This window comes from Lonchura striata, chromosome 3, assembly GCF_050655825.1.
Source record: "Lonchura striata isolate lonStrDom1 chromosome 3, ASM5065582v1, whole genome shotgun sequence".
NCBI classification, from domain to species: domain Eukaryota; kingdom Metazoa; phylum Chordata; class Aves; order Passeriformes; family Estrildidae; genus Lonchura; species Lonchura striata.
In genome coordinates, this window is record NC_140705.1 from 58,834,194 (window position 1) to 58,855,052 (window position 20,859).

The following is a 20,859-nucleotide window of genomic DNA, read 5'->3' on the forward strand; positions in this document are numbered from 1 at the left end:
GCTGTGCAGTGCCCAGCTTTCCCACCGCGCCACAAACAGCTGCCTTCTGGCACGAACTGCTGCAGACCCCTGTTGGAATCAGGAACAGCTTTAGTTCTAGTTCTAGCTTGGGGAGCCAGTAGCTAAAAAGAAAGGGGGCTGTGCCTGTACACCTAAAAAGTATAATTTGTTCATTGTTTTGTTACATGGTGATTGAAGGTATATTTTTAGTTCTTTATTATAAGGTTAATTCGTTTTAGCTGATTTCTCTATTTGCTTTCTAGTTTGTGAAATAGAACGGCTGTCAGTTAGCCTCTCTACCTCTCTGAAATACTAAAATGCACTTCCTCACAGCTTTAATATTAGTGCAACAACCAAGAGTTTCCTGATTCCCTATTGAATCATGTGCCATTCATGCTTTAAAAACGGTAAAACAGCAGTTCTTCCCCCTCGAAGAGGCCTGAGTAAACAGATGGACCTTGCTATGTGCCCTGCTAATGGTTTCACATGGGTTAATGTAACAGCACTTGTTTTAACTACGCAGATGCTTCCCTAGGTTGCAGGCAGGATAGCAAACGTCTCTCACCCTTGGTGTTTGGAACATTCATCTGTTGTCATCCTTCTCTGTCACAGGTCTTGTGCCAGTCCCTCTGCCTGATTTGTGTCAGACGAGCACCATATTTTGTGATGAAGGCATGCAGAGATGGTTGCTTGCTAGCAGATTGCCAATCAGTTATTAATACTTTGTATTTTTGGTCATTTTCAAAGTGACAAATCTATTCATTTATTTTTTAAGCAGGACAACACTGCAGTGACTTTCTGTTCTTTTACTACGTGATGTCCCCCAACATCAGCTGCTTTACAGCCTGCTCTAGACAAATGAAATGAGGCTGACAGGGGAAGGCAGCGTGTCTCCTGTTTCTCAAAATGATCCTAGCCACATTGCTTACCTGTGCTACTCTTTTAAGGCCCAGATTGCAGCTGCCTTTGAGTTGATCTTTCTCATGATCGCATCACCATAATCTGATCTTTATTTGAGATGAGATTACCTAGTAGTCAACTGCAATTAGAAGTTCTGTCTATAGAATAAGGTGATTTTGTATAAAAAAAATCACTGCCAAAAGAAATAATAATTTAAAAAACCCAAACAACTCTGTCCAATTTCTAGGAATGTCATATTAAAAAAAAATGATACTTCTGCTTTTAATGCCTTCAGATGCTCTATAGGTTAGTTTGTGAGTTTTTAGCCAGTATCAACTATTAGGAAAGATGTCCATTCCTTTTCTCTGCTTGCAGCCTTGCATGGAATTCATTGCTCTGCCAAGGACCTGGCTACCAGCTCTCCAGAAGTGCACAGGGGTTTTTAATTACCATTTTCTAGTGGTAAAAGTGTTTTGATTTGAGAAGATGATTCAGACCAATTATTTGCTGGTTGTCTGTTTTGTTTTCTTCCTTTTTATTTCCTCTTGCAGGTCAGGTTTTCAAAGGGCTCTCACGCCAGTTTGCCTGAAACACAGCTTAGTATGGACCATATTCTTGGTTTCACAGTCTTGGGCACAGCAATATGCACCCTCCCATCACCCCCATCACCAGAGGAAAGACAAAAGAGTCTTTTGTCTAAACTCACAGCCACATCCTGTCAATATGGCAGAAGAAGGTACACGGTATTTGTCACTTTCGGGTTTCTCTCCTGGCAGCTGACCTGCAAGAATACAGCAGATGTCTCTGTAACAGAAAGTCTTTGGGAATAAATTATCCTTTCAAGAAAGAAAAAGAGTATTTGATCATTGCAAAATCTTAGTATCATTTCATCAACTATATTGGCAGTAGTCTGGCTTAACAGTGCATTTATAATTTTTTCTAAACACAGTCTGGTTGACCCTGCCTCTTAGGCCTTAATTTTTCATTCCAGATCTGTGACCTACCAGGTTACCTGCCTGGACCCGAATTTTTTATATATAGATGGTCACAGGCTCGACCATGTAACCAAAGTGGACAACAAGGATGACATTCAAGTTTTTAACTAGCATGAGAGTGAGAGGCAATAGATGATCTAGCACAAATACTTGCTGATACAGACAGAACACACCAAAATGCCTTGAACAGTTGAGAGTTAAGTGAATGTGGACCAGGTTATCTCTTCACATCACATTTCTGCTTTTGTCCCCTGGCTGCTGCATCACAGTCTGTCTGTTGCCAGACTTACTACCATCACCAGAGGTATGCCTCACATCCCTTGGCACTGTGCAGGTTTGCAGGGACAGCAGCTCCTTTCTCTAAGAGAGGCAACTGCTGCAACTCATCTCTAGGGGGATGAATAAACAACTGCTTAGCCAAAAGTCACATACCAAGTTCAAAAAGTGTGGGTTTTGTTCAGGGCCACAAAAAGGTAATTTTCTTACTGGATCCATTTTTTTAGGGGCATTAGCATATTGCAGTTTGTAGTTTTGAGTGGAAGGGATGTTTATGTTGGGCAAAGCACTGTCTAAGGAAGTTTTACATTACATTACATTTTAATTACATTATTCATGAAAGGCTCAAGATTTATTTCATATTCGTAACTGAAAGCTGTGGAAATTGACAAATTTAAAGTTTGCAGAACAAAAACCAGTAGATGCGTAAAAAATCCACTGTTTGCCTCAATTGAAAATCCATAAATGAGCAATTAGGTGCTCATCCCTAACCTTTTATTGGTCATAGTGCTTCAGAGACCTTCTCAAATACTGTCACTACCAAAAAAAAAAAAAAAAAAAAAAAAATTAGGCTATATCTTTTTAAGTGTTACCTTAATCACACACACAGGCCACAGAAGTCAGTAGGACTATTTGCACAATAATAAGAAAATTTTACCCTACGTAACTGGAACTGAGAACTTCCCGGTAAGGTCAGTGAGTATTAAAGTTCTTTTGGAAATTGCAACAGGTAACTTAACTGAATCAGAGTGAGTCAAGTTTAGAACTGGGTTTGGTTCTATGAGCATGTAATTAAAATACTCATATTAGTGGGAAACTGTTGTTGCATAAGACGCAACATCCTATTTCTCACTTTGATACCAGTACTGTTAATGATGTATCTCTCCTATACACGAGAGTGTGGAAGATCATATTGTAGCCTGATGAGAGAAATAGGTCTGCCCAGTGGTGTTTTGAATACAAAGTTATGCCTGGTTTATCAGTAACCTAAGTTAGGTTAGGAAGACCTACATATATGGCTGTATTTAAAATGGATTTATCGGATTTTTTTCCCCCATAATAAAGTTCCTGCTCTACTTATTTCCTAAGGATAGCAGTTCTGTATTTGGATTGTCCTTGTTATCTTCCATTCAGCTTTAAAACTACCTACACAAAGTTCTTAGTTGGGCGAAAGTTGCCACTGCTTGCTGCTATAATTGTAGATATATATATAAATATATGTGTGTATCTGTACACTGATGACTTTCCACGAAACTGACATAGGTTGTAAGGAGAAAGGTACAAACATACAAATATTCAAATATATGTATATCCTGAAATATACAAGTATATTTTTTTCCTTCAAGAATGCAGATATACCTGATTTGCCATATACTGGCCTTTTTAATTACCTAGGTGGTTTTATTAAGCAGATCTCAAATCCCTGCATAGAAATTCTTTCCCCCACTGTACCGTGTGCTAATGTAGCATGTTTAAGAAGAGGATCACAAACCTATTGTGTAAAATATAAATGTATTAAAAATGTATTTCATAATTATTAGAAATTAGATTATAAATTTATTTTGGTCTACCTTAAGTCCCTTTACCTGACTATGAAACTATCCAATTCTTAGATAAACAAAGCACAGAAGTGATTTTGGAAAATTTCAAAACTCACCAATATCAATGTATAAAGTGACACTTAAATGAGAGCATTTTTGTATAGAGAAAGAGAGAAATTATTTTATCTGGTCTTCATTTCCCTGCCCAAAAGGCAAGCAAGAGGAAAAATTTGTCTTGAACATAATTCTTCAGTGAGTTTGATTGGCTGTGGAAGATTTACATTCCCAAATGGAAAACAAGCAAATCTTCTGGGAGCTTAGTACTAGCAAGGAGACATTTATGCTGCTAGAGCAGGGAAACCACTTTGCAAAATTACCAGGAACAGCATCTGCGCCACCAGCTGTGGATATTTGTCCAGCAGTCATTTGTCACAGGCACATGGAAGCAGAGCGGGACCCAATCCTGCCTGGTGCCTGGAGCGGTCGAGGGAGTGAGATGTGGCACAGTGCAGGTGAAGCAGATGGGCACAGCTGAGTTCCTGGCTCTGGACCAGAGGAGGGGGCTGAGGTACCATTCAGCTCCCTTCAAGCACCAGGCTGCTTTGGGCTGAGGAAGCGTGAGGAATGAGGGTGCAACAGGCAGCTGGTGCAGGAGGAAAAGGGATGCTGGGGCAGACAGGATGTCCCCACCACCCCTGAAGCCACACACAGATGGTGGAAACCTCCTCCTGCTAAAGGGATACCTGTGGGCCAAGGCAGAGAAGACCACTTCTCATATAATCAGTGGTACTGTCCACTGAGCCTGGGCCATATTTGCCAGGAAACCTACACAAAGTAAGGTCTAAGAGAGATGAATTTATGGAAGGAAAACTAGAGTTATTCCTACATGAAGCATGTAGGAATATTGTATATTTGTATTTTAAGACCTTGATTCAAGAAGCTTGTACTCTGTCTAAATCACACTAACTCTTCTTCCCCCTTTTACTTCAGTCTTCAGACATCAGAAAACAGCCAAAGGGATTTAAGGCCAGGCTGGCTAAATGTGCACGTGCAAGAGTAGAACCACAAGCTAGAAACATTTATTTTAAAAAGCTATGTGACCTTGACAAGAAAATTTTTGCTCACTTCTGCAGTCTTCTTGCTCCTCTTTTTTAAAGGAAGTTAGATATATTTAGTATTTTAATTCACCCATTTTTCTTAATAGCCCAAATTTATCTGCAGACTCTGAAATGTAAGAAAGGTGCATTAACTTTTCCTGCTAGAGCTTTTATTACAAATGGAAGTTATTTTTTTGGAAGGCAATTCAAACAATTCATTTGAATATCTGTTTAGCTTTAAAAATAATATCTAAAATCAGAGAAGAAGGTTGTTTTTAATTTTTTTTTCACTAATTGTCATATATTTAAAGCTTTTAAGTAGAATTGGCAGCAGTATCAAAACAGGATCCCTAATCAGGAATGAAAATCTCCAGTAGCTTAAGCAACAGTTTCTCTAGAAAGCTAGAAAGCCAACTATTGCTGTAGTATCTTCTGTAGAATTCTCAAATCTTCACATCTTCAAACATGCTGCAAACATTAATGAGCAGTCTCTCAAAATACCTGTGGTCTTGTGGTTAAGACAGCCCAACACAGTTTCAAAAGAAAGATGTTCAAAGCCTTGCTCTGTCACAGCCCAGCTCATACAAGACTAAGACTGATCCTGAAATTCTTTATTATTAGGGATGAGAGTAATTCTGTTAAATTCAGTGAGAAGAATGTCCCTAAATGTTTTTATATTAAGGGGATTTAAGGATATCTTTGGGCTCAAAGTCCACAGCCATCCTGCAGCTGCTAATAGCCTCACCTCTGAGTGTCTATTGGAGCCCTGAGGAGATTCCAGAAATAATTCCATGAACTCCCTTGCTAAAGGATGATCTCTGGCTGAGGGTCTGCTCTAAGAAATAGAGGAGGGGTAGGAGGAAAAGCAATAATATAATAAAAAACTATTTTTGAACTACTGCCCCAGCTGTCTTGTCACACATTTGCCCATGCCCTTAGTCCAGGCTCAGCTCTACACAGAAATTACTATTTTTGGACCAAGGGGTCTTCTGGGTTCAGGTGCTAACTTTGTTCACTCCTCTGTGGCACATGGGGATCCTGAAATAATAGGCATATTCAGAGTAGGTCTGATCAAACCAGTTGGGTGAAAACATTGGGGCTTCATCCACCACCTGGGTGAGCCGCAGGCTGTGGGGCATCTCAGTTCAGCTCCCCTCTCTGCCCCACAGGATTTCAGTTTGATTCCTGGGGCTGTGTACAGGTGTAGGTTTCACTACCTAGTCCAGCCCTAGCAATATTTCTTAACAGACAGGCTCAGCTAGTTCTTCCAAAGCTTTTTAGATTTTGTGGTTTATACCCTTTATGTGGCCAGCTTTCCTCACGTGTTGTCTGTGCAATCTGAGGAAAAGCTCACACCTCTGTGGCCCTTGCCCTGACAGCAAGGGCTCTTGGTTCTAGCAAAGTACCGCTATTATAAAATACAGCTTGAAAATGAAATGATAAATCACACTCAACAATTTGCTTGGAAAATTACAGCTTTTTTATCATCATTGCGGAGAAGGGTATACCTGTCATTTCTTTCTTTGATGAGCAGCTTTGAAATATTTCCTGCACATTCATCAGAAGCTTTTTCCTTTAATAAATTACTACATTATGCATAATACTTCCTTAAATTGTATGTTGCTCTTGCTTCTGTAAAGAGCTAACTCATTGGTTCTGTTGAGCTTGGGATGCAAAGTGAAGCCCCAGGGAAGAGAAGCTCTGAGGAATGGAGAGGAAAAAGTGGTCATTTAATCCCCTGAAAATATGGCTTTGCAGAGACCAAAGACTAGGTCTGTCCTTTGAACGAATGACTGCTCTGAGACCAATAAAAGTCACAAACAAATGTTGGTACCACAAGTGTTGGAAGACCTTATAAATCATATGAAAAAGGTTAAAACAATTATCTGAAGTACAATAGTCCTTTTTGAAACATACTGATCATCAAAAACAGGTTTACAGCCTCCCTTCTGGACAATAATTTTCATAGCAGAAGTCTGGCAAAAAGCTTCAGAAACTGCATTCAATAAATATTGTTTGTCTCCACTGCATGGATAATTATGTTTCTTTTCCCCCCACTTTTCAGGACTTTTTCCTCAACGTTGGATAATTTAATTAGAAAGTGTAGCGACAGGCAAGGAGTTTATCAGACTGGAATAGCAAGTTTCTGCAAGAATCATGCTTTTAGTAAAATAACACTTTGGTCACTTAGTTCCGACGTACACTTCAGTCAGCGCAGGTCACCTCTTCCTCAGTAACAGCATCCTAAACATGAAGAAGGAAAACTTAAGAAAGGTAAAAAAAATACATCCCAGGGCATATAAAAGCTTGAATGTAGGGAAAAGAAAAAAAAAAAAAAAAAAAAAAAAAAAAAAAAAAAAGTCATGTAAACAGCTGCAAAACAGCCTATTCAGTGGACAGAAATTAGGCCAATACATCAAATATACACTGTTGTTTATGCCTGAGGCCACAAAATTATGTGGAGTCTTTGGCTTTCTGTGCGTACAAGATGACGGTAGAAACCAGACAATGGGCTGATGTTTGTTCTTCAAACCCAACCACCAGATGAGTGGAGTTGTTGCTTTTAAATATTTAGTGTTTTGTTGGAAGGTTGGAACCTGTCACATGCTCCCTGAAAGAGAAACACCAAAACAAGGATCTGGTGGGAGCTCAAAATCCTTGTTTGGCTCTCAATTATACATCCCTACCACACAGACCTGTATTTGCAGCATACTTGTTTGGGGCCTACTGCTTTTTAATTTTGATTTTGGTTTAGTTTATGGAACTATCTATTTTTCATGGTCATGAGAAGATGCAGAGACCAAAAACTCTAACTGAGCAAAGCACAGAAAGGTGTGGTGTGCTGAGCACATTAGCAGCAGAGGTCTTTGGCACAGGCTCATGTCAAAGCTGTTTTCACTACACAGCCTGGCCAAAGCAGTTCTGCAAATAATTATTTGTAAGGACCTCTGCTTTTGTCTTCTCCAAATGATGTACCTCTACAAGAAAGCAGAAGGGAATTGGCCCAGCCACTGGGAGACGCTTGTTTTAATATCAAATCCCATGTGAGCATCTGAACATCAGTATTCAAAAGTACAAGAGGAAGACAGAACTCACTTATGATCAGCCTTTCTTCATGGCTTCCCTCCCTTTCTGAAGTCAAGAGGAGAGATCACCAGAATGTAAATGTGCTCTGTAGGGAAGGGAGTGGAATGAAATCCTCCTCCACTGCTTTATATGCAAAGTTCCTGTCTACCATTAGCAAGATTTATTCACTTAAGATCTTCCAGTGTTCTTAAAATACTTGTATTTTAATTTACAACTTGATTTTGGACATTTTCTGATGGTTTTGAGGGAGGTCTAAAGAGATTTTGATAAAAATTTGTGCAAGAAGAGGGAGAAACCAGTGTTCCTGTAAGCTCTTGTATTATTTGTTTTGCCCTCCATGGTTGAAAACAGAAAAGTGTCAGGAATCTCAAAAGTGAAGACCTTCAGGTTCCATAGGACCAAATCAGATGCAATTTCAACCACAACCAAAAAAGATACTATAAGAATTAAACACCAGAAGTGGAAAGGGCATGTTTCCATGCAGGATTCCCTTCAGCTTTCTGGGGTAGATTCCAGCTGTGAAAGCCACAGGAGCAGCTCTTCACACTCTGACCCTTTTTGTGGTCAGGACTTGCCCTATAAAGGCCTAATTGACACTAATGTGAATGGATTCTGAATTCTCTGCCTAGAGCAGGTTTATATGATGCCTGCCTCCTTCGGACCCCTGGCAATTTCCTCTGCACTGTTTGCATCAAAATGTGAACCTCTTGTCAAAAAGGTGAACATGTAGAGTGCACATGAAAGCAATCAACAGAAACCTTTCTCCCTGAAAAAGTAGGGAAGAGCTAGGCAGCCATGTGTGTCCTTTGTCTGTGTTCTGAAAGGAGCAAATTTCAATGGAAAAATAAAATGCATATCTCAAAGGCTTCGTGACTCCCTTTTCATTCAGTGTTACTGCACTGAAAAATTCTTTTATATAGCAATATTTTACTATCTTTTGACAAAATTATAGTTTTATCGTGACCAATTGCTCTGGTTTTATTGCACTATTACATGTTTGGTATCTCAATCTGTAGTTAAGGCTGCTGAATGCTTTTGAACAAAATAGGTTTAGAAATGGGCTACTTGACTGGTTGAGTCTTTTTCTACCTCTGTGTGTAATCATCTACTGATAAATAGAGTTTCACAGTACTGTATATTTGACTGTTTATGACTATACTTTCTGTTTACTGTCAGTTAAATAATGGATTTTTCCCTCTGGTTTTCTTGTTTTGAAGACCCGTGTTATTAAAAAAAAAAAAAATGGAAACAAGAAAACTAATTGTGATCCAGACACAAATCTGCCAATTTTGCTGAAGCTGCTGATTCAACAAGGCCTTTCAGAATTTGCAAATTAGGGGGCATGACAGATGGAGCTATTTTTGAAACAGTACCACTAGTCATATGTTTAAAACTGCACTGGTGTTAAAGTGCTTTGTGGAATCAAACCTTAATTCTGTGAGTTAAACTGAGAAGACTTATTTAAGGGAAAATATCATATTATGTGAAAAAATATTGCCACTTCCTGGTAAGTCATCAAATAGATGTTTTTGTTAAAATTCCAAAGATGAGTTTAGCTTAGTTGACTCTACCATTGTAAGTCAAGAAGCTCGAGCCCCAGTAGTATCATTAATATAAGATGTAAGGAGATGCAACCCCACAAACAGAAATAAAAATTACTAATGTAAATAAGAGACGTCTTATTAACTTCTTACATAAAATCTCTCTAATGTGAAACATGGTTGATTAATGAATTTAGCTAACATCAAATAAATAAACAATTCTGAAAATGTAGGTCCATGACTTTAAATGAGAAGAAGACCAAGCAGAAAGTACTGATGACTGATTATTTACCCTAAGTCCATGATTTCTGTAAGCATAGTAGAGTGTTGGGAACTAAGTGCTAAACATCCTGAAACCTTCATCAGCAGTTTCTCCATCAGAAGGCAAATTTTCCAGTCTGTCTTTAGATGATATATTTTGCTGCTCCTAATTGCAAGCTCCTCTATGTGTTGTCTTCACTGCTGCTTCAATGTGAAGGTAAAGTCTTTAACCATTAAGCTTGTGTGAACAATTCTTAACACTACATTTGAGAATATTTACAAAATTTGTAAGTCTCAAGGGGACATTTTACTCTTAGTATTTAGTTTTCTATACAAAATATTTCAGAAACATAAACAGGTAAGTCACTGTCATCTCTTTGTCAGTCCATATACTTTTTCCATTAATGCCATTTACAACAGGTAGCTTTTCAAACACTGTTGCTTCAGGAACAAAAAGTACAGGTAAAGAACATCAACTAACAGACAAAAAAACCCAACCCAAACAAAAAGCTCCCTGCTTTAGTAATAATGTCTTCTTCTGCTGAGTAAACAAAACTCTCTAATAACTGTAGTTTGGGGCTATTTTTCACAAATCTCTCTTTTAAAAAACCTAAAAGTACAGGAATGTGTTCTTGGAGTTAGTGGGATTTTAAATTTAATTTAACCTTTCTTTTTATGGCAGCAGAGCAATAACACCTTTCTTTCTTTCTTTTCTTTTTTTCTTTATTTTCTTTCTTTCTTTCTTTCTTTCTTTCTTTCTTTCTTTCTTTCTTTCTTTCTTTCTTTCTTTCTTTCTTTCTTTCTTTCTTTCTTTCTTCCTTTCTTTCTTTCTTTCTTTCTTTCTCTTTCTCTTTTCTCATCCTGAGCTCAGCATTCTAGGCAATATAATTATTTTTGCCAGTTGATGCGAGACAGAATGTAATCCAAGTTTAAATAGAAATATAATGGCTTTTATCCATTTTTTTCCTCAAAATGTTTCAGCAGTGTTGACATATACCAAAAAGTCTGTGCTGTCAGATAAACACATGGAATTCCTTGTGCTAGTGGAAACTGTGGGAAAATTCTTATACAAGAAGTTGAGATGGACATCTGTATCACATGCATATTAGCAAAGAAAGAAGATTAATATATATCTCAATGTCACAAGCATTTTAATAAAGTGGAAAAAGGACTCTTATTCATTTGTTTTATCATGATTTACAGACATGAGGATCATCTGCTGAAACCAATCCCTTAAGCAGTGCATCAACTTTATTTTTATTACTAGTAGATATTTCAAAAACATTACTGCAAAAGGCACTTTGAGGTCTCACTGGCCTTAGCAAATGTCTTTGTTTTTGCTTTTAAAGGAAAGGAAAAATACCATGATGACATTATGAGACAAAGATAAGCAAAAGGAATACTTTCCTTTTACTGAATTACGTCATGATAATGCAATTTGATTTGTCCTTGCATAAACTTTCATCTGAGGAGTTCAAGGAAGTTCACAAATATCTGCATGGTAGAAGGAGTATGTTCTTTTCACTGAATTACATCATGATACTGTATTTTGACTTGTTTGTCCTTGCATAGACTTTCACCCAAGAAGTTCAAGGAAGTTTTCAAATGGCTGAGTCTCAGAGAATACAGAAAGTGATAAACATTTACTGATTTGTGCACAATAATTCAAAAATCAATAGTAGAGACAGGTCCAGAGCTCACGTTTTCTCACTGCAGCAGCAGTCATGCTACTGATTTATGAGCACACTGAGATTATGCCTGGCTTGAACATCAAGATTCATTTTGAGCATACGAGCACTACTCAGGTTCTCAAAGTAGAGAAGATACCTAAGCTCATTTCTGAATCATCTAACTTTTTTTGTTTGGAGACTTGGTGAACCTTGCACTGCAATTGACTTCTGCACCCATTCAGTCAGCAAAAGAAAAGCTCAGTCTCTGACCTCATCCAAACACAATCATGACTACAAGAGACCAAAGAAGACAAATACATCTTTATTTCCTATATTGTACCAAATAATTTTACACCTTGATAATAATTTTATAACACAGCATTGCATTTTCAAAAGCACTTAGTTCTCTTAGTCCATATTTTATTTTCAATTAGCTGCCAAAAAAATCAGGAGGTTTTTGGTTGTTTTTTTCTTGTTTTTTTTTTCATCAACATGTGGAGTAAAATGAGACAACTCTCTAATGCTATGACCTTGCAACACTACACTATATTGCAAATAAAATACACTTTAAAAAAATCTTCATGTTCTCTTAAGCACTACCTGTTTACAAGAACAAGCTAATTCTGTGAAGACAAAGCAGGGCTTTGCGTGTCATAGAAGAATTATTTACTCAGTTACATGGATCATTTTGCACCCATTTCCACCAACAAATAATTGAAAATTATCACCAGACAATTTGCTCCAGATTTGTAAGCCCTGGGGAGATAGATTTCAAGGGAAAAAAGAGATAATGAAAGTAATATTACTGATTACACTGAGCCAAGTCTGTTTCCACTCTGTTGCCAGATTGGCAAGTTGAGGAGAAAGTAAAGAGTCCCCTTATTTAATAATTATTTAAGTCCTAATTAGTTTCAGAAACCTAGGGAAGCAAGTAAACTAAAATCCTAGATAGAGATTAATTTATGCAGACATTTTTCTACATTTACTAGCAAACAGGAATAAGCATTGCAGGAAAATATTAACTTGTGTGATGTAGGTAGAAGACCTACTCCCAAAGCACACAAAAAAGTACCCTCTCATATCTGCAACTATCACAGCTACAGAAATGTATTGCTGCTACTATTCCTGTGCTTAGAGACTGTTGACAATACATCATACTATGCTTTGAGAAGACAGTTATTATGCTGTGAAAGACCCACCTGCATTCTCTGAAAAGGAAGTCAGAACCTACCCCAATAAACTATATGGAAGCAAGACAATAAAGCAGAAGACTTCAAAGTCCCATTTTGAACTAATCTGAAGGCAGCAATAACAAAATATGTACTTTGGAGTCTCCTGTGTTCATTCAAAGGGCACATTGACCAGGCTGGCATCAGAAACTAGATGAGTAGCTCTATCTTCCCAACAGCTGGAAAGGAAAGTCGAGCTGACATGGTGGCTTAATGAATTGAAATTTTATCCCATTAGACCCTGGTTGTACAGTTAGGTCAACACTGTTTTTGCTGTCAAGCCAAATCATGCCCACATAACTTCTCTTTCTGGGAAGGAAGAAATATTTGCATTCATTTATCTTTTCACTGAGAGGCAAAAGTTCCCATGAAAACCATGAGTGACTTGCTGACTGAGTTTAGCAGCAAGAATGCCTAACAGTGAAGGCAAATGTGTTGCACAAATTTGTTTATTCCTCCAGGTCCATCCTGATTCCATTTTTCACTATTCCCTGAGGTGGACAAAGCTCTAAAGTTTGAAAGTAAAATTAGGGTCAGAGCAGTATGCCATCATTTCCATACAGATCCAAGTTTCACAGCATGGAAATCCCAGCTGGTTGGAAAACAAGCTAGAAATACTATGAGAACAGATTATTTTTCTGACTGTTGGGTGTGTTTATCTCCCTGGGGAGAATGTGGTTCCCTAAGCCACACTCTGCATTTAGATTTTTTAATAGGAAACCCTAGAGAGGAAATTCTAAATTATAGCTTTCTACTAACTGTATTTGGCAGTCAAGTCTTGGAAACCTCCAGTGTCTGGTGCTCACCCAGCTGAAGCCAACAGGATTCCTACAAAGGACTGAAGGGACTTCCCACCAGAGGTCCATGAGGATGCTACTAATATGAATTATGATGGAGAATTCCCATCCTAAGCATTTGCCTGTGGTTCTCTTTTACCAACAGGAAAAACTCCACCTAGCTCACCTAGCTCTCCAGGAAGAACACGCACAATGGCACCAATACACGCTCATGTATACCTGACCAGGCCAGGTGTAGATATGAAAGAATATATTTTCCCTCACTGATTTTTTTTATCCTTTCTTCATCTTCCTCACTAAGTACACTAAAATTTGGCAACATTTTAGCTCAATGTCTTCCTTTCAGAAGTTTTAGAGAAATTGACTTTATTTTATTTCTGTTATTAAAGGTACTTTGGGTAAATCAAACACAAAACTCCAATTAATTCAGAAATGTTTTGACACATCTCACTTTCAGTTGAAAGAGAAGATTCAATTTCAGTGGCTACCTCAACAAACTACTGTAGTCTATTTTGTCATTTGATTTGATATCTGATAATCCACAATTTAGGTGGTATATTTACCCACTTGTCTTCATAAAATGTATAACAAAAGGCCCTGCCTGTTGTCTAGGATTGTGTCATTTTTAGAACTACTTATATGAAAACAGGAATGTGACCTACTGCCTCTTCTGGAGAATACTGAGAGGTTATTACATGCATTAGCATAATCATCAAGTAAGATCACCTATTTTAAGGATAAGCCAAGCTTAGTCACATCTGGAGATGAGAGAAGAAAGGTAGAAGTTGGAGGTAAGAAAGATTTCAGGACATAAATTGGCTTCACCTGAGCTCATTTCTCTCCCAGGTTGCCACTGGGAGTAGGGTTGTCACTCTGGACATCTTAGATGTTCTTCTAAAACATCTGGACCCCTGCAGCATGACCTGCTGCAGCTGAACATCTGCAGAGCCACAGGAGCTCTCCTGCTCACCACACAGTTCATGCATCCCCAGTGAGATGTAGGCTGGGGTTTTACCTGAGCTGATGCCATGTAATCATCTGCATTTCTTCTTGTGGGAAAGAAAGGTCTGTGGGTCCTATTTGTGGCAGAACTCTCATTTACTTGAGCACAGATAAAAAACTACATGAAGCTAAACGGTGTTTAGGAATTATTATAATATGGAAATCAATCACTGAAAACATACAGGAGTCAACTTTTACTTAAACTAGTTTGAAGTTAGCAAACAGATCAAAGTAGTTAAAACAAGAATAATGACTTGCAAAGTCTAATGATAGAGAATAAGAACCAGTAGAAAAACAAATAAAACACCCGCCTGAACTTGAGGGTGGCAAGGGAATTACCCACAATGAAATATATTTCCTGAAATATGTTTACATGAAATATGCTCGGGGGTTGGGAGCACAAAGTAATTAGCTGAAAAATAACTAGATGGGTGAGGTCAGATGATCTGTTTGTCTAGTCAGCGGTTTGGGGCCATTGCAATAGAAGTAGAGAAAGGGCACTGCAGGTAAAAAAAAAAAAAAAGCCAGCAGGGGCAAAGGGTATTTTCTTATTTGCCAGAGTCAATAATAACACCCCATAAAGCTACAGTGCTTAAATTATTGAAGTTGATCAAGGATTTCTCACTGGAATGCCTTTCCAACAGAAAATGCAGTTCTTATAAAGTTATTTGTTTACAGAGGAGCACTATATTTAAATGCAATTTTCTGAGGAAAATAGTTTTGTGTTGTTGACTTGAAATGTTTCGTTTTAAGTAAGTTAGCTAAATTGGTTTTTGTTCCTACATCAGATAGCCTCCTGTGAGCTCTAGACTGAGCACCTCACTGTCTTAGGGCTGCACTGGACATCGTGGTTTTACAACATCTCCAGTGATGCTAAGCAGTCAGCACCTGACTGTGTGATATGGGGCATCACAGGATTCACTCAGAGTCTGTACTGAGAGATATAACTTAACTAGACCAGGCTTGTCTCTTAAAAAAAGAATGAATGAATCCAACTACCAAGAGGCAAACACAAGCTTCAGCTTCACCAGACAGTGTTGACTACATACCATACTGAGTATTTATGAGCTGTAGTATTACAGGAATTATGATCATCACTCCTGCAACACTCAGAAAAAAAGCCATGTAAATAAACAAAAAAAAAAACCAAATAAATAAATCTTATATTCTTTGCTATATAGTACCTATGTTCTTACATCGAAGTACATGTTTGGCAAAACATCACAAGATGACAGCAAATCTTTTTAATCCTTTGGCGATCACACTGTCAGCATTAATCACAGCAACTGCCCTGGAAACAGGACCCTTTCCCCATATTTTTGTCCAAATGGGTTTCCAAGAAACCCAGTGACTCTGGGTGCAAGTCTCAGGGAAAACTGGTTGCCTATTCTTTCTGAAGACTAGACAGCAATGCTGTGGCTTAGCTAGCAGGAATAAACTTAGCGAAGTCTTACCTCAGGAAATAAGCAACTGCTTAAACCCCACTGACTTAAAGCCTTCATACTACATTGGAAGGGAAACCTTTCCTGAGCAGGGGTTTGATATTTTACCCAACTTGCAGCGATCGCTGGGGTAATAGGTTGCATGGAGTCCCTGGAGGGGACCATAGGCTGTGAGTTTAACACCCTTTCACCATAATGGAGCTCTTCTTAGAAGCTGATCCCCTTCGTCACTATTCACGGCTATTTGCCCCTGTTATCATAATGCCAAATGTAGGCAAAGTGGCTGGTAAAGAAAAGAGCTAAAAGCCCTGACTGGTACCACCATCTGCCCACCTGCCTACTGATACAATAAATTCCTGGAATTTTTCCAGGAATGCTGATGTAAGGAATGCTAAATTAAGTAAGTATTTCTGGCTGTGCACACTGGAAATCAGAAAATTTGGACCCCAACGGTAAAAAAGAGGAAATGACTTAGCATCCCAGGGACTTTCCACTAGGAACATTCTGTTGCAGCACCTGGAATTGAAATCTGAGGAGTAAGCCTAAAACCATCCGGGGAAATATCATGGACCAGCCCAGGTCATATGAAAAGAGAAGAACCCTGAGGCCCTAAGACCCACTCCAAAAATACTGGAATACTTTTCTGGAGGAAATCAGTTAGATGCAGGGACATTCAGTAGTTTATGTCAGCAAGAACACATGGGAATTAAGGCTGTGGGAATTTGCGATGGACAGGGTCATCCACTTCTCCTTTACACTTCTGGTGTAGAGTCTCTCCACAGACAGAGCAGACACCAAGTCTATCTCAACCTGCAAGGACAGGAGGTCTGTCAAAGGGGAGACAGGACCTGTAACTCCAGTGTGACAATGGCAGCAGCCCCCTACAACAAGTAGCATTACACCCACTAGTGTAATGTCCTGCAGAGCCAACTCTGGCTCCTTCAGGAGGGGAAAAATATGAATGACCTTGTGCATTGCTCTTCATTCATTCTGGTTTACACCACTGTAAGCAAAAGGACAATCTGACCTTCCATTTCTATTCCATTTATGACAATCAGCATCTAGTGTATTTGATACACAATACAGAAAATGTGTATGATACATAAAGTGTTCAGTTATCAATTTTAATTTTGCAGTAAGAAAAGCTGCTTTTAATTGTTACCAGGAATGTATGTCAAAGGGGAAGGAACCAAAAATAGAACTGGATGCAAAAAAAAAAAAGAAAAGCAGCTCCATAGCTGCTATTCTAGCAACACATGTATCCCTGTTAATCTTGAGGATTTGCCAAATGTAAGGGCACATGTTTTAACTTGCTATAAAATGAATGTGCCTATGGGCCAGATTTTTATCTTAGTTATAACTATGTAAAGCAGAAATAAACTTCTTTGAAGCTGCTAGACTTATTTTGGATTTATAGTACTCTGAGATCAAAATCAGAACTGCATTTTAAATGGAGATGAGCAGGACAATGAAAGAGGCATAAGATTCAGATGGCAGTGAATACAACAACATCTCTAACATAAAGCTCAATTTTTCTGTGCACAGGGTAATGAAGCAGTGGAGCATTGCTGGCTATATGGTTCGTGTTATTACGTAATGTAGTTAGTATATAAATTATTGTATGCAGATGCACACTCTCACACGCTATTTCTTTGGCATGGATTTTCGTGAGTCTCTTTGTTCTGGAAAGCAAGTAATAAAACTGAATAATATGCATCCAAGTGCACACATATTAAATATACTTGGAAGTATAAGGACTATTTTTTAATCTATTTTCCTTATGATGTGCCTCCTAGAATACAGAAAACAAATACATGTCTTTCACCTATGAAAAAAATAAATTCCAAAGCCTCTCTATTCTAAGTGAAACCTAAGAAATATGTAAAATTCTGGTATATGTAAGGGAATGCCTTCAGCCAGCATCTTAAAATGTCATAGTACCAACATGGTGTATGTTTGTTTACCTGTTTACTGTTTACCATAAGAAAAGAAAATTAATTAATAATAGGAAAATTTTGGTGGTCAGTGAAGCATCCCATGTAGTACATTGACTTTGTTACTCTTGTAAGATAAACACATGGACACTAAGACAAACACATGGACAAGGAACATAATCAATGGTGGGTGAAATTAATTTTAAAATTCTTTTATGTAATAATAACATATTTGTGTTCCTACTGACACACAAACAAAACCACCTCTTAAAAAAATATACCTCTTTGACAGAAATTGCCACTTCTTGTTGTTTTGCTTTTACAGAGAGAATAAGCTGAGATGATGAATATATCTAGTTCATTTAATGGGATCTGAATATACACAGTCTTCCAAAGTCAGGCTTTCCAGGCTATGGAAGCATGGACTCAGAAAAGCACCTTTACCTCTGATAAATGCACCTGACTCACAGATGGGTAACTTTTCACTCAGCTTTCCATACAAGAAGCCTGGCATACAGAAATAAAGACACCAAAAATGCAGTGGTATCCCATACCTAGAAGGATCCTTTTCTGCGTGTTGCTTGTGAATTTGCAGTGTGAATTTAGGTAGTTCAAAAAAATACATTGAGGATATACCAAACCACCCCAGAAACAGGGTGGCTTGTTTCCTTGCTCAAACAGCTGCTGTACTCTCATGTTCTGCCAAGAAACTGCTTTTGGTGGGGACATGAACTGGTTTGGAGAAACCCGATCACAAAATGTGTATTGTTTTGAAAAGTTTGTATTTTTGCTGTTCACATGCAAGGAGCCATGGCACACACTGTTCACTAGGAAACATCTGTCTGTGGGTTTTCACAGTTGCAAGCATTTTAAAGCATAATAATGATTCTGAGAGTAGATAGCGTTGACACAGTTATATGCAGGCAGGTTTTAGTGACTAAACAGAAGTCACATGGAAAATTTGTGTCATCAATGAAATGTCAACATGCTGATGTACAGGAAGAGAAGGAAGAACATCCAGCCCCATAACTGCTTTGTATTTAAAAGCCAGAAAGGTACTTCTATGCAGCAGCGAGGTTCCCTCTGTATTTGGAAGACATATCTGTTGTGATTCACAGAACAAGGCTAGGTTGCACAATCCCTATTTTGCCTTTATAAATCTTAGGGATTTTCAGTGATTTCAGTCTCCATAAGAAATATAAAATCATAGATAATTTAGCAAAGATAATTTGATGGTGCAGGATTATTTCTGCAAAGAAGACTGGTTCATCTGTGTACAGGAGGAGTGGTATAGCTGCACAAAGCAACTGCACAGGACAGGCACAAACACAGGTGAAGGAAGGACTGAATATCCTCTGGAGCCATCTGACAGAGAAATGTCTGACTGTGTAAAGTGAGAATGCAACACTTCCTGCAATGGCCTGCTTCAGAGTACTTACAACTCAACTGTGTGTGTAGTAATAATTACCATAATATGAATGACAAAGCAGTGACGGACAACTGGAACAGTCAAAAAACCCAAGACATTAAGGTGCCATGAATGCATCTCTCTCACAGTCTAAGCATAATCTTGATCATTTGGAAAAACTCTTAATCTCAGAAGCAAGCTGTCAAAGTGCAAGAATCTTGTTAAAGCATATCAGTGTTGATACTCAAAGGGCATGGGCAACAATTCCTCAACACCTGGAACAACCTCTCTGGCAAATCAGTCATTGCCAAGTTATTTACCTCCTGCCACCTCTTTCCCAAGTAAAGCATAGCAGGACAACTGCAAGAGCCCAGGAAGGTGACAGGACAGGTTGTGAGATACATATGGTTTAAAAGTAATGTCTTCGCTGCCAAGAGATGATACTTACAGTAGCTGCTAAATACTGAATATCTACTTCCATGCTTTGAGGATGCTGTCACATCCCACCAGGCAGAGGCACACAGAAGCTGTAGAGTTACATTAAAATCTTAAGAAATTGAATAAGATGGTGCAGTAACATACCTGAAATCTCATCAGCTGGAGATGCTGGAATTCTTTCACTATCACATCAGAGTGCTTGCAGGCAAATGAAACACCGTGGGTAAGTGTTGTGTATCTAGAACATTGCAATCTCTAAGCCATACAACACTGCCATAGAAGAGGACTTCTGCTAAGGGCACACTGAGTCTCTATGCATAGCCAGCAGTTTCTACAATTAGGTTTCATTGCCCTTTGTCTCCTTCCTGCTGAATAATTTCTTAATATACTAGATTTCTTGAATTACAAATACTTGATAACTCTAAAATACATATCAGGTATCTGCAATATTTAGAAAATTCCACCTATAATATACTTCTTAATAAACTCAAAACAAAATACAAAGTATTTTTGAAATAAAAATAAAGGTATAACTTAGCTTTTACTCCTTACTGTAAATATATAGTAATTCAATAACCTGTTGAACAAAAGAAAGTAAAAATAAATTAAATAAGAAATAGATTGAATTATGCATTTATGCATTTTCCTAGCCTTGTTCACTATAATCTTACTTGGTGTGTCTACTATCAGCTGTGATATTACTCCAAGCCAAAAACAAACTCCTTGTGTCCTTTTGCTGGGATTTAGTGTTTAGAAATAAATGTTCTTAATCCCTAAGGATTTGTAGAACAAGCTGTCATTTTAATCCATTTTAATGCATCTTGCCGAGTATCTGAAGAAACTTCGCCCATTTCCTTTTAGGCAAAGTAAAACATGATCACTGTTACACAGTAAAACTGCTTGGTTCTGCTGCAAGAAAATTCAAGTGTGGATGAACCAACAGTGTCTTGCTGTCTTTCTATCTTTTCCTATATTCAGGAAAAAGGACAGTGCCAGCCCAAGTAAGTTTGTCAGTAGCCTGGAAAACAGACTTGTTTTTAAGATTTTCAGCAATTTTAAAGATCAAGCAATAGCTAGGCTAGTCTACCCTTGCACAGCTAAGCACTGGCTTGCACCAGATCAACACAGGACACAGAAATAGAAGCCCAGTGTCTCAGTGTCCCCACTCACACAAGGGCACTGCACAAGACAATATCACCCATTGTATCGTCTGTGGCTTCTCTGAAGCATCTTTCATACAA